A 13,056-nucleotide genomic window follows, 5' to 3' on the forward strand; every position below is an offset into this window, starting at 1 on the left:
GGAACTCTTGCTACCCTTCAGTAAAGCAGGTATCTCTTATAGATGGTGACTGCACCTTGGCCAGGATTGAAGACCGCGACTAACCCCTTTGAAACTTGTCTCTCAGGGAGCTGCGATCCATCAAACATTTCATTGTTAACAGAGGGGAACCATTACTTGGTTAAGACGACCGGACACGCGTTCCCCACCATTTCGCATCCAATCGAATCGCCGCACAAGAGCTCGTTACCTGAGAAAGGTATAGCATTGGCTCGCAGCTTGTGTATTGCAGTTCAGACAGATAGGCCACTTTAGATAGTTCTTCGTGTTCACAGTTAAGACCACGGCTAGACCCATATGGAATTAATTCTTCAAGGAGCAGCGGTACACCAAGCATTTCATTGTGTACTAGAAAGCACCTCTACCATGTAACAAACATACGACCACCAAATTTCTGCTTACTTCCCCCAGCGGATAGTATTTGCTAGTATCATCCACAAAGTAAATCAATTTTTTCAATGTACCGCTTCTTGGGGGAACTGGGCATGAATCAATCAAGCATTTTGAGGTAGCATGTCCGCTTCACCGCGAGGTGCTCTGAATACCATTATACATTCTTTTTCATCATCCACTTTCAGACCACTACAAGACCCATACTGAATTAATTCCTCAAGGAGCTGCAGTCCACAAAACATTTTACTGTGTACTAGAGGGCACCTCCACCATGTAACAGAAAACATACAACCTTCTTAATTTAATTCTGCATTGTTTCCCAGACGATTTGTTAGCCATACAACAGTACCATCCACAGTAATTCACCTCTTTGAAATCCAATGCATTGTAGAGAAACTGAGGTGGTAGCATTCAAACCGTTCTGTAATGTTAATTCTGCTTCATAGAAAGGTGCTACAGGTTCCACAATAATTAATTGGATATTTTTGCAATATATATAGGGCGAGAAAACTCGGGGGGACTCCCTTTTCATTTATGTACATATTCTTTCCATATTGCAAATAATTCCAATTTTTCCCGATTGCATGTCCCCCTAATATACCCAAAATGGGCCTATCGATGGGTTCACAAAGGTACCCAAAATATGAGATTTTGACTGAAAGAGGCTGGCTAACTTCCGGGAACATGATCATAGGAAATAGGTCAAAATCCCGAATCGCAGTTGTTTACGAACAACCACGAACGGAGACTTAAAATAACCTATAAGGCTGGAATTCATGGGGCCTGTATAACAGGCATTTACACAGACTCTCGGGAGGGAGGGCTCTGTGGCCGGGAGAATTTTCTGGCTCCCCGCCCGAAACTTTTCAGAGTCCCTAATGCCTGCTTGAATGTGAATAAGCAGAGCCCGGTAGCTGATATTTTGCCGGGGTGTGGAGGCCCCGGTCGCCGCCAAATTCCTCTGGTCACAGCTTGTGTTAATACACATGTTAATTTTACATGCAAACCACCAATGACAATTTTCCTCGGCCGCGGAGGCCTCGGTCGCCGCCAGAATTTTCTGGTTCCCGCTCAATATATTGCAGAGTCCTGCAGGCCTGCTTCTGTAGGAATATGCAGAGCCCGGTAGCTGATATTTTGCCGGGGTGAGGAGGCCTCGGTCGCCGCCAAATTCCTCTCATCCCAGCTTGTGTTAATACACATGTTAATTTTACATGCAAAACCACCAATTACCATTTCCTCGGCCGCGGAGGCCTCGGTCGCCGGGAGATTTTCCTGGCTCCCCGCTCAATATACTGCACAGTCCCGCAGGCCTGTCTCCAGTGGAATACACACAGTCCGAGAGCCGAAAATTTGCCGGGGTGTGGAGGCCTCGGTCGCCAACAGATTGCCATAGGCTCTGGCTGCAATATTTACCGTGTATTTTTTCCCTCCAGAGACACCACTACACCCTATATAACCCAAAATGGGCCTTGACGCGTGTACACGCGGAGCCCGAGCGCCGAGAGTTCTCCCGGCCGCGGAGGCCTCGGTCGCCGGGAGAATTTCAACGGCCCCTGCTCGAAATTTTTCTAAGTCCAGAATGCCTGCTTCTCCCAGCCTGTGTTAATACACATGTTAATTTAACATGTAAAATCACCAAGGACCATTTCCTCGGCCGCGGAGGCCTCGGTCACCGCCAGAATTTTCTGGCTGCCCGCTCCCCATGGGTAGACGCGCTGCCCAAGCGCCGAGAGTTCTCCCGGCCGCGGAGGCCTCGGTCGCCGGGAGAATTTCTCCGGCCCCTGCTCGAAATTTTTCAAAGTCCAGAATGCCTGCTTCTCCCAGCATGTGTTAATACACATGTTAATTTAACATGTAATATTACCAATGACCTTTTCCTCGGCCGCGGAGGCCTCGGTCGCCGCCAGAATTTTCTGGCTGCCCGCTCCCCATGGGTAGACGCGGAGCCCGAGCGCCGAGAGTTCTCCCGGCCGCGGAGGCCTCGGTCGCCGGGAGAATTTCTCCGGCCCCTGCTCGAAATTTTTCAAAGTCCAGAATGCCTAGTTCTCCCAGCCTGTGTTAATACACATGTTAATTTAACATGTAAAATTACCAAGGATTATTATCCCGGCCGCAGAGGCCTCGGTCGCCGCCAGAAATTTCTGGCTCCCCGCTCAATGTATTGCAGAGTCCCGCAGGCTTGCTTCTCCAAGCCTGTGTTAATACACATGTTAATTTAACATGTAAAATTACAGAGGATTATTTCCCCGGCCGCGGAGGCCTCGGTCGCCGCCAGAATTTTCTGGCTGCCCGCTCAATGTATTGCAGAGTCCCGCAGGCTTGCTTCTCCAAGCCTGTGTTAATACACATGTTAATTTAACATGCAAAATCACCAATGACAAATTCCTCGGCCGCGGAGGCCTCGATCGCCGGGAAAATGTTCTGGCTCCCTGCTCGAATTTTTTTTCTAAGTCCCGATTCGCTATTACAGGCTGGCGCACGGAGTCCGAGGGGCGTAAATATGCCGGGTAGTGGTGCCTTCCGTCGCCGAGACATTTTACAATTGCCTGGGAGCAGTATTTAACATGTTAATTTTTTCCCCTCGTGACACCACTACCCCCTATATAACGCAAAATGGGCCTTGCCAAGGGGGCGCGCAACGCCCGAGCGCGGGCGTTTTTCCCGGCCGCCGAGACCTCCATCGCCGGGAGAATGTCTTCAGCTATTTGCTAGATTTCCCGATTCGCCCCGCACGACAAACAACCACGAACGAGGTGGTTTTCGAGAGTTCTCCCGGCCGCGGAGGCCTCGGTCGCAGGGAGAATTTCCCTGGCCCCTGCTCGAAATTTTTCTAAGTCCAGAATGCCTGCATCTCCCAGCCTGTGTTAAAACACATGTTAATTTAACATGTAAAATTACCAATGACCATTTCCTCGGCCGCAGAGGCCTCGGTCGCAGCCAGAATTTTCTGGCTCCCTGCTCAATATATTGCAGAGTCCCGCATGCTTGCTTCTCCAAGCCTGTGTTAATACACATGTTAATTTAACATGTAAAATTACCGAGGATTATTTCCCCGGCCGCGGAGGCCTCGGTCGCCGCCAGAAATTTCTGGCTCCCCGCTCAATATATTGCAGCGACCCGCAGGCTTGCTTCTCCCAGCCTGTGTTAATACACATGTTAATTTAACATGTAAAATCACCAAGGACCATTTCCTCGGCCGCGGAGGCCTCGGTCGCCGCCAGAATTTTCTGGCTGCCCGCTCCCCATGTGTAGACGCGGAGCCCGAGCGCCGAGAGTTCTCCCGGCCGCGGAGGCCTCGTAGCCGGGAGAATTTCTCGGGCCCCTGCTCGAAATTTTTCTAAGTCCAGAATGCCTGCTTCTCCCAGCCTGTGTTAATACACATGTTAATTTAACATGTAATTTTACCAATGACCTTTTCCTCGGCCGCGGAGGCCTCGGTCGCCGCCAGAATTTTCTGGCTCCCGGCTCAATATATTACAGAGTCCCGCAGGCCTGTCTCCAGTGGAATACACACAGTCCGAGAGCCGAAAATTTGCCGGGGTGTGGAGGCCTCGGTCGCCAACAGATTGCCATAGGCTCTGGCTGCAATATTTACCGTGTATTTTTTCCCTCCAGAGACACCACTACCCCCTATAAAACCCAAAATAGGCCTTGCGGTGGGTACACGCAGAGCCCGAGCGCCGAAGTTCTCCCGGCCGCGGAGGCCTCGGTCGCCGGGAGAATTTCTCCGGCCCCTGCTCGAAATTTTTCAAAGTCCAGAATGCCTGCTTCTCCCAGCCTGTGTTAATACACATGTTAATTTAACATGTTAAATTATCGAGGATTATTTCCCCGGCCGTGGAGGCCTCGGTCGCCGCCAGAATTTTCTGGCTCCCCGCTCAATATATTGCAGAGTCCCGCAGGCTTGCTTCTCCCAGCCTGTGTTAATACACATGTTAATTTAACATGTAAAATCACCGAGGACCATTTCCTCGGCCGCGGAGGCCTCGGTCGCCGCCAGAATTTTCTGGCTCACCTCTCAATGTATTGCAGAGTCCCGCAGGCTTGGTTCTCCAAGCCTGTGTTAATACACATGTTAATTTAACATGTAAAATTACCGAGGATTATTTCCCCGGCCGCGGAGGCCTCGGTCGCCGCCAGAATTTTCTGGCTCCCCGCTCAATGTATTGCAGAGTCCCGCAGGCTTGGTTCTCCAAGCCTGTGTTAATACACATGTTAATTTAACATGTAAAATTACCGAGGATTATTTCCCCGGCCACGGAGGCCTCGGTCGCCGACAGAATTGTCTGGCTCCCTGCTCGAATTTTTTCTAAGTCCCGATTCGCTATTACAGGCTGGCGCACGGAGTCAGAGGGGCGGGAATTCGCCGGGTAGTGGTGCCTTCCGTCGCCGAGACATTTTTCTATTGCCTGGAAGCTGTATTTAACATGTTAATTTTTTCCCCCTCGGGACACCACTACCCCCTATATAACCCAACATGGGCCTTGCCGCGGGTACACGCGGAGCCCGAGCGCCGAGTGTTCTCCCGGCCGCGGGCCGCGGAGGCCTCGGTCGCCGGGAGAATTTCTCCGGCCCCTGCTCGAAATTTTTCAAAGTCCAGAATGCCTGCTTCTCCCAGCCTGTGTTAATACACATGTTAATTTAACATGTTAAATTACCGAGGATTATTTCCCCGGCCGTGGAGGCCTCGGTCGCCGCCAGAATTTTCTGGCTCCCCGCTCAATATATTGCAGAGTCCCGCAGGCTTGCTTTTCCCAGCCTGTGTTAATACACATGTTAATTTAACATGTAAAATTACCAATGACCATTTCCTCGGCCGCAGAGGCCTCGGTCGCCGCCAGAATTTTCTGGCTCCCCGCTCAATGTATTGCAGAGTCCCGCAGGCATGCTTCTCCAAGCCTGTGTTAATACACATGTTAATTTAACATGTTAAATTACCGAGGATTATTTCCCCGGCCGTGGAGGCCTCGGTCGCCGCCAGAATTTTCTGGCTCCCCGCTCAATATATTGCAGAGTCCCGCAGGCTTGCTTTTCCCAGCCTGTGTTAATACACATGTTAATTTAACATGTAAAATCACCAAGGACCATTTCCTCGGCCGCGGAGGCCTCGGTCGCCGCCAGAATTTTCTGGCTTCCCGCTCCCCATGGGTAGACGCGGAGCCCGAGCGCCGAGAGTTCTCCCGGCCGCGGAGGCCTCGGTCGCCGGGAGAATTTCTCCGGCCCCTGCTCGAAATTTTTCAAAGTCTAGAATGCCTAGTTCTCCCAGCCTGTGTTAATACACATGTTAATTTAACATGTAAAATTACCAAGGATTATTATCCCGGCCGCAGAGGCCTCGGTCGCCGCCAGAAATTTCTGGCTCCCCGCTCAATGTATTGCAGCGTCCCGCAGGCTTGCTTCTCCAAGCCTGTGTTAATACACATGTTAATTTAACATGTAAAATTACAGAGGATTATTTCCCCGGCCGCGGAGGCCTCGGTCGCCGCCAGAATTTTCTGGCTGCCCGCTCAATGTATTGCAGAGTCCCGCAGGCTTGCTTCTCCAAGCCTGTGTTAATACACATGTTAATTTAACATGCAAAATCACCAATGACAAATTCCTCGGCCGCGGAGGCCTCGATCGCCGGGAAAATGTTCTGGCTCCCTGCTCGAATTTTTTTTCTAAGTCCCGATTCGCTATTACAGGCTGGCGCACGGAGTCCGAGGGGCGTAAATATGCCGGGTAGTGGTGCCTTCCGTCGCCGAGACATTTTACAATTGCCTGGGAGCAGTATTTAACATGTTAATTTTTTCCCCTCGGGACACCACTACCCCCTATATAACCCAAAATGGGCCTTGCCAAGGGGGCGCGCAACGCCCGAGCGCGGGCGTTTTTCCCGGCCGCCGAGGCCTCCATCGCCGGGAGAATGTCTTCAGCTATTTGCTAGATTTCCCGATTCGCCCCGCACGGCAAACAACCACGAACGAGGTGGTTTTCGAGAGTTCTCCCGGCCGCGGAGGCCTCGGTCGCCGGGAGAATTTCTCGGGCCCCTGCTCGAAATTTTTCTAAGTCCAGAATGCCTGCATCTCCCAGCCTGTGTTAAAACACATGTTAATTTAACATGTAAAATTACCAATGACCATTTCCTCGGCCGCAGAGGCCTCGGTCGCAGCCAGAATTTTCTGGCTCCCTGCTCAATATATTGCAGAGTCCCGCATGCTTGCTTCTCCCAGCCTGTGTTAATACACATGGTTATTTAACATGTAAAATTACCGAGGATTATTTCCCTGGCCGCAGAGGCCGCGGTCGCCGCCAGAATTTTCTGGCTCCCCGCTCAATGTATTGCAGAGTCCCGCAGGCTTGCTTCTCCAAGCCTGTGTTAATACACATGTTAATTTAACATGTAAAATTACCGAGGATTATTTCCCCGGCCGCGGAGGCCTCGGTCGCCGCCAGAATTTTCTGGCTCCCCGCTCAATATATTGCAGCGACCCGCAGGCTTGCTTCTCCCAGCCTGTGTTAATACACATGTTAATTTAACATGTAAAATTACCGAGGATTATTTCCCCGGCCGCGGAGGCTTCGGTCGCCGCCAGAATTTTCTGGCTCCCGGCTCAATATATTACAGAGTCCCGCAGGCCTGTCTCCAGTGGAATACACACAGTCCGAGAGCCGAAAATTTGCCGGGGTGTGGAGGCCTCGGTCGCCAACAGATTGCCATAGGCTCTGGCTGCAATATTTACCGTGTATTTTTTCCCTCCAGAGACACCACTACCCCCTATATAACCCAAAATGGGCCTTGCGGCGTGTACACGCGGAGCCCGAGCGCCGAAGTTCTCCCGGCCGCGGAGGCCTCGGTCGCCGGGAGAATTTCTCCGGCCCCTGCTCGAAATTTTTCAAAGTCCAGAATGCCTGCTTCTCCCAGCCTGTGTTAATACACATGTTAATTTAACATGTAAAATTACCGAGGATTATTTCCCCGGCCGCGGAGGCCTCGGTCGCCGCCAGAATTTTCTGGCTCCCCGCTCAATGTATTGCAGAGTCCCGCAGGCTTGCTTCTCCCAGCCTGTGTTAATACACATGTTAATTTAACATGTAAAATCATTGAGGACCATTTCCTCGGCCGCGGAGGCCTCGGTCGCCGCCAGAATTTTCTGGCTCCCCGCTCAATGTATTGCAGAGTCCCGCAGGCTTGCTTCTCCCAGCCTGTGTTAATACACATGTTAATTTAACATGTAAAATCAACAAGGACCATTTCCTCGGCCGCGGAGGCCTCGGTCGCCGCCAGAATTTTCTGGCTGCCCGCTCCCCATTGGTAGACGCGGAGCCCGAGCGCCGAGAGTTCTCCCGGCCGCGGAGGCCTCGGTCGCCGGGAGAATTTCTCCGGCCCCTGCTCGAAATTTTTCAAAGTCCAGAATGCCTGCTTCTCCCAGCATGTGTTAATACACATGTTAATTTAACATGTAATATTACCAATGACCTTTTCCTCGTCCGCGGAGGCCTCGGTCGCCGCCAGAATTTTCTGGCTGCCCGCTCCCCATGGGTAGACGCGCTGCCCGAGCGCCGAGATTTCTCCCGGCCGCGGAGGCCTCTGTCGCCGGGAGAATTTCTCTGGCCCCTGCTCGAAATTTTTCAAAGTCCAGAATGCCTAGTTCTCCCAGCCTGTGTTAATACACATGTTAATTTAACATGTAAAATTACCAAGGATTATTATCCCGGCCGCAGAGGCCTCGGTCGCCGCCAGAAATTTCTGGCTCCCCGCTCAATGTATTGCAGAGACCCGCAGGCTTGCTTCTCCAAGCCTGTGTTAATACACATGTTAATTTAACATGTAAAATTACCGAGGATTATTTCCCCGGCCGCGGAGGCCTCGATCGCCGCCAGAAATTTCTGGCTCCCCGCTCAATATATTGCAGCGACCCGCAGGCTTGCTTCTCCCAGCCTGTGTTAATACACATGTTAATTTAACATGTAAAATCACCAAGGACCATTTCCTCGGCCGCGGAGGCCTCGGTCGCCGCCAGAATTTTCTGGCTGCCCGCTCCCCATGTGTAGACGCGGAGCCCGAGCGCCGAGAGTTCTCCCGGCCGCGGAGGCCTCGGTCGCCGCCAGAATTTTCTGGCTCCCCGCTCAATGTATTGCAGAGTCCCGCAGGCTTGCTTCTCCAAGCCTGTGTTAATACACATGTTAATTTAACATGCAAAATCACCAATGACAATTTCCTCGGCCGCGGAGGCCTCCATCGCCGGGAGAATTTTCTGGCTCTCTGCTCGAATTTTTTCTAAGTCCCGATTCGCTATTACAGGCTGGCGCACGGAGTCCGAGGGGCGGAAATATGCCGGGTAGTGGTGCCTTCCGTCGCCGAGACATTTTACAATTGCCTGGGAGCAGTATTTAACATGTTAATTTTTTCCCCCTCGGGACACCACTACCCCCTATATAACCCAAAATGGGCCATGCAATGGGTGCCCACAACGCCCGAGCGCGGGCATTTTTCCCGGGCGCCGAGGCCTCGATCGCCGGGAGAATGTCTCCAGCTATTTGCATGATGTCCCGATTCGCCCCACAAGGCGAACAACCACGAACGAGGTGGTTTTCGTTCGTGGTTGTTTTCGTTCGTGGTTGTTTACTGTTCGTGGTTGTTTTCATTCGTGGTTGTTGTGCGTTCGTGGTTGTTGTCGTTCGGGGTTGTTTTCCGTTCGTGGTTGTTGTCGTTCGTGGTTGTTGTCGTTCGTGGTTGTTGTCGTTCGTGGTTGTTTTCCGTTCGTGGTTGTTTTACGTTCGTGGTTGTTTTCGAGGCAATTGGTACTTTGAAAATTTCAATCGGTTAGCTAGAAAAAATTCTCCCGGCGGTGATTGCCTTGATCGCCGGGAGAATTTTCTGGCTCCCCGATAAAATTTTTTCCAAGTCCCGATTCGCTCTTACTAGCTGGCGCACGGAGTCCGAGGGGCGGGAATTCGCCGGGTAGTGGTGTGTTCCGTCGCCGAGACATTTTCCTATTGCCTGGAAGCAGTATTTAACATGTTAATTTTTTCCCCCTCGGGACACCACTACCCCCTATATAACACAAAATGGGCCTTGCCGCGGGTACACCCGGAGCCCGAGCGCCGAGAGTTCTCCCGGCCGCAGAGGCCTCGGTCGCCGGGAGATTTTCTCCGGCCCCTGCTCGAAATTTTCCAAAGTCCAGAATGCCTGCTTCTCCCAGCCTGTGTTAATACACATGTTAATTTAACATGTAAAATCACCAAGGACCATTTCCTCGGCCGCGGAGGCCTCGGTCGCCGCCAGAATTTTCTGGCTGCCCGCTCCCCAAGGGTAGACGCGGAGCCCGAGCGCCGAGAGTTCTCCCGGCCGCGGAGGCCTCGGTCGCCGGGAGAATTTCTCCGGCCCCTGCTCGAAATTTTTCAAAGTCCAGAATGCCTGCTTCTCCCAGCATGTGTTAATACACATGTTAATTTAACATGTAATATTACCAATGACCTTTTCCTCGGCCGCGGAGGCCTCGGTCGCCGCCAGAATTTTCTGGCTGCCCGCTCCCCATGGGTAGACGCGGAGCCCGAGCGCCGAGAGTTCTCCCGGCCGCGGAGGCCTCGGTCGCCGGGAGAATTTCTCCGGCCCCTGCTCGAAATTTTTCAAAGTCCAGAATGCCTAGTTCTCCCAGCCTGTGTTAATACACATGTTAATTTAACATGTAAAATTACCAAGGATTATTATCCCGGCCGCAGAGGCCTCGGTCGCCGCCAGAAATTTCTGGCTCCCCGCTCAATGTATTGCAGAGTCCCGCAGGCTTGCTTCTCCAAGCCTGTGTTAATACACATGTTAATTTAACATGTAAAATTACAGAGGATTATTTCCCCGGCCGCGGAGGCCACGGTCGCCGCCAGAATTTTCTGGCTGCCCGCTCAATGTATTGCAGAGTCCCGCAGGCTTGCTTCTCCAAGCCTGTGTTAATACACATGTTAATTTAACATGCAAAATCACCAATGACAAATTCCTCGGCCGCGGAGGCCTCGATCGCCGGGAAAATGTTCTGGCTCCCTGCTCGAATTTTTTTTCTAAGTCCCGATTCGCTATTACAGGCTGGCGCACGGAGTCCGAGGGGCGTAAATATGCCGGGTAGTGGTGCCTTCCGTCGCCGAGACATTTTACAATTGCCTGGGAGCAGTATTTAACATGTTAATTTTTTCCCCTCGGGACACCACTACCCCCTATATAACCCAAAATGGGCCTTGCCAAGGGGGCGCGCAACGCCCGAGCGCGGGCGTTTTTCCCGGCCGCCGAGGCCTCCATCGCCGGGAGAATGTCTTCAGCTATTTGCTAGATTTCCCGATTCGCCCCGCACGGCAAACAACCACGAACGAGGTGGTTTTCGAGAGTTCTCCCGGCCGCAGAGGCCTCGGTCGCCGGGAGAATTTCTCGGGCCCCTGCTCGAAATTTTTCTAAGTCCAGAATGCCTGCATCTCCCAGCCTGTGTTAAAACACATGTTAATTTAACATGTAAAATTACCAATGACCATTTCCTCGGCCGCAGAGGCCTCGGTCGCAGCCAGAATTTTCTGGCTCCCTGCTCAATATATTGCAGAGTCCCGCATGCTTGCTTCTCCCAGCCTGTGTTAATACACATGGTTATTTAACATGTAAAATTACCGAGGATTATTTCCCTGGCCGCAGAGGCCGCGGTCGCCGCCAGAATTTTCTGGCTCCCCGCTCAATGTATTGCAGAGTCCCGCAGGCTTGCTTCTCCAAGCCTGTGTTAATACACATGTTAATTTAACATGTAAAATTACCGAGGATTATTTCCCCGGCCGCGGAGGCCTCGGTCGCCGCCAGAATTTTCTGGCTCCCCGCTCAATATATTGCAGCGACCCGCAGGCTTGCTTCTCCCAGCCTGTGTTAATACACATGTTAATTTAACATGTAAAATTACCGAGGATTATTTCCCCGGCCGCGGAGGCCTCGGTCGCCGCCAGAATTTTCTGGCTCCCGGCTCAATATATTACAGAGTCCCGCAGGCCTGTCTCCAGTGGAATACACACAGTCCGAGAGCCGAAAATTTGCCGGCGTGTGGAGGCCTCGGTCGCCAACAGATTGCCATAGGCTCTGGCTGCAATATTTACCGTGTATTTTTTCCCTCCAGAGACACCACTACCCCCTATATAACCCAAAATGGGCCTTGCGGCGGGTACACGCGGAGCCCGAGCGCCGAAGTTCTCCCGGCCGCGGAGGCCTCGGTCGCCGGGAGAATTTCTCCGGCCCCTGCTCGAAATTTTTCAAAGTCCAGAATGCCTGCTTCTCCCAGCCTGTGTTAATACACATGTTAATTTAACATGTAAAATTACCGAGGATTATTTCCCCGGCCGCGGAGGCCTCGGTCGCCGCCAGAATTTTCTGGCTCCCCGCTCAATGTATTGCAGAGTCCCGCAGGCTTGCTTCTCCCAGCCTGTGTTAATACACATGATAATTTAACATGTAAAATCATTGAGGACCATTTCCTCGGCCGCGGAGGCCTCGGTCGCCGCCAGAATTTTCTGGCTCCCCGCTCAATGTATTGCAGAGTCCCGCAGGCTTGCTTCTCCCAGCCTGTGTTAATACACATGTTAATTTAACATGTAAAATCAACAAGGACCATTTCCTCGGCCGCGGAGGCCTCGGTCGCCGCCAGAATTTTCTGGCTGCCCGCTCCCCATTGGTAGACGCGGAGCCCGAGCGCCGAGAGTTCTCCCGGCCGCGGAGGCCTCGGTCGCCGGGAGAATTTCTCCGGCCCCTGCTCGAAATTTTTCAAAGTCCAGAATGCCTGCTTCTCCCAGCATGTGTTAATACACATGTTAATTTAACATGTAATATTACCAATGACCTTTTCCTCGGCCGCGGAGGCCTCGGTCGCCGCCAGAATTTTCTGGCTGCCCGCTCCCCATGGGTAGACGCGCTGCCCGAGCGCCGAGAGTTCTCCCGGCCGCGGAGGCCTCGGTCGCCGGGAGAATTTCTCCGGCCCCTGCTCGAAATTTTTCAAAGTCCAGAATGCCTAGTTCTCCCAGCCTGTGTTAATACACATGTTAATTTAACATGTAAAATTACCAAGGATTATTATCCCGGCCGCAGAGGCCTCGGTCGCCGCCAGAAATTTCTGGCTCCCCGCTCAATGTATTGCAGAGTCCCGCAGGCTTGCTTCTCCAAGCCTGTGTTAATACACATGTTAATTTAACATGTAAAATTACCGAGGATTATTTCCCCGGCCGCGGAGGCCTCGGTCGCCGCCAGAAATTTCTGGCTCCCCGCTCAATATATTGCAGCGACCCGCAGGCTTGCTTCTCCCAGCCTGTGTTAATACACATGTTAATTTAACATGTAAAATCACCAAGGACCATTTCCTCGGCCGCGGAGGCCTCGGTCGCCGCCAGAATTTTCTGGCTGCCCGCTCCCCATGTGTAGACGCGGAGCCCGAGCGCCGAGAGTTCTCCCGGCCGCGGAGGCCTCGGTCGCCGCCAGAATTTTCTGGCTCCCCGCTCAATGTATTGCAGAGTCCCGCAGGCTTGCTTCTCCAAGCCTGTGTTAATACACATGTTAATTTAACATGCAAAATCACCAATGACAATTTCCTCGGCCGCGGAGGCCTCCATCGCCGGGAGAATTTTCTGGCTCTC

Source organism: Bacillus rossius, unplaced genomic scaffold, assembly GCF_032445375.1.
Source record: "Bacillus rossius redtenbacheri isolate Brsri unplaced genomic scaffold, Brsri_v3 Brsri_v3_scf314, whole genome shotgun sequence".
Classification (NCBI taxonomy): Eukaryota; Metazoa; Arthropoda; class Insecta; order Phasmatodea; family Bacillidae; genus Bacillus; species Bacillus rossius.